This window comes from Grammomys surdaster, unplaced genomic scaffold, assembly GCF_004785775.1.
Source record: "Grammomys surdaster isolate TR1022 unplaced genomic scaffold, NIH_TR_1.0 1019, whole genome shotgun sequence".
Classification (NCBI taxonomy): domain Eukaryota; kingdom Metazoa; phylum Chordata; class Mammalia; order Rodentia; family Muridae; genus Grammomys; species Grammomys surdaster.
Window position 1 is genome coordinate 745,578 of NW_021605438.1, and position 1,123 is coordinate 746,700.

At 41.7% G+C, this 1,123-nt stretch overlaps 1 pseudogene; it reads left to right on the forward strand.

Moving 5' to 3' along the window:
* Positions 1 to 236: 236 nt before the first annotated feature.
* LOC114634590 lies at positions 237 to 680 on the forward strand (annotated as a pseudogene).
* The last annotated feature ends 443 nt before the right edge of the window (positions 681 to 1,123 follow it).

A 1,123-nucleotide genomic window follows, 5' to 3' on the forward strand; every position in this document is an offset into this window, starting at 1 on the left:
ACAACATAGTGTTAAGATATTAGAACCACATAACACTGACTAATGCAATAATGTTTTCCTACAGTGTCTAAGGAAAAAAAGAAAGATAAGATTATGTGTAAATATCTTCTAAGAATGAAAACAAACAAACAATGAACAAACTGACAAAGCCTTTTTAAAAAACCATCCAAGTAGTACTGCTGAAATAAAAACTAAGTTACTGAAGTACGAAATGAAAGTGGGTGCGGGGAACCAAGATGTCGGGGTCCAAGTATAAGCCTGCTCGCTTGGCCCCTCTCCCCAGTACCCTCGACCCTGCCGAGTATGACGCGTCTCCGGAGACCCGAAAGGCGCAGGTCGAGCGCTTGAGCATAAGGGCCCGGCTTAAACGGGAGTATCTGCTTCAGTACAACGACCCCAAACGCCAATCGCACATCGAGGATCCTGCCTTGATTCGTTGGACCTATGCAAGATCAGCAAATATATATCCTAATTTCAGACCCACTCCCAAGAACTCACTTTTAGGAGCCCTGGCAGGGTTTGGGCCCCTCATCTTCTGGTATTATGTTTTCAAAACGGACAGGGACAGAAAGGAAAGACTTATCCAGGAAGGAAAATTGGACAGAAAATTTAACATCTCCTACTAAGTTTGGCAAGGATGACTCTATTCTTGCATGAATAAATCTCCTGTTAATTAATCACTGAAAAAAAAAAACAAAAAAAAAAAACAAAAAAAAGAAAGTGGGTGCAGAGTTTGTAAGCCACATTATAAGTCGGGTGTGAAAAAAAAGCAAATTGATGGTAAAACTAATCAAAATGAAGAAGAAAGGGAATAAGAAGGAAGCGTAGAAAGAGAAAAGGAGGAAGGAAGAAAGGACAGAGGAGGAGAAAGAAGGGTGGGGGAGAGGAAAGAGGGAAGAGCAAAATGGGAAATTTTTACTTTCCTTTGAAAAACTATTTGGTAAGTAAATTTGGGTGGATCAAGGCACAGGGACTCAATAGAACACCTAAGCCAGTGGCTGCCAAATAGCAAAACATGTTTATTCATATAACTGCAGCATGCTTGGTGTGTGGAGAGCTCCCCTCAAAGCCATCCTTGTGATTGCCTCTCTCTTGGGACTTTGCATCTCCCAGTTCCTACTCC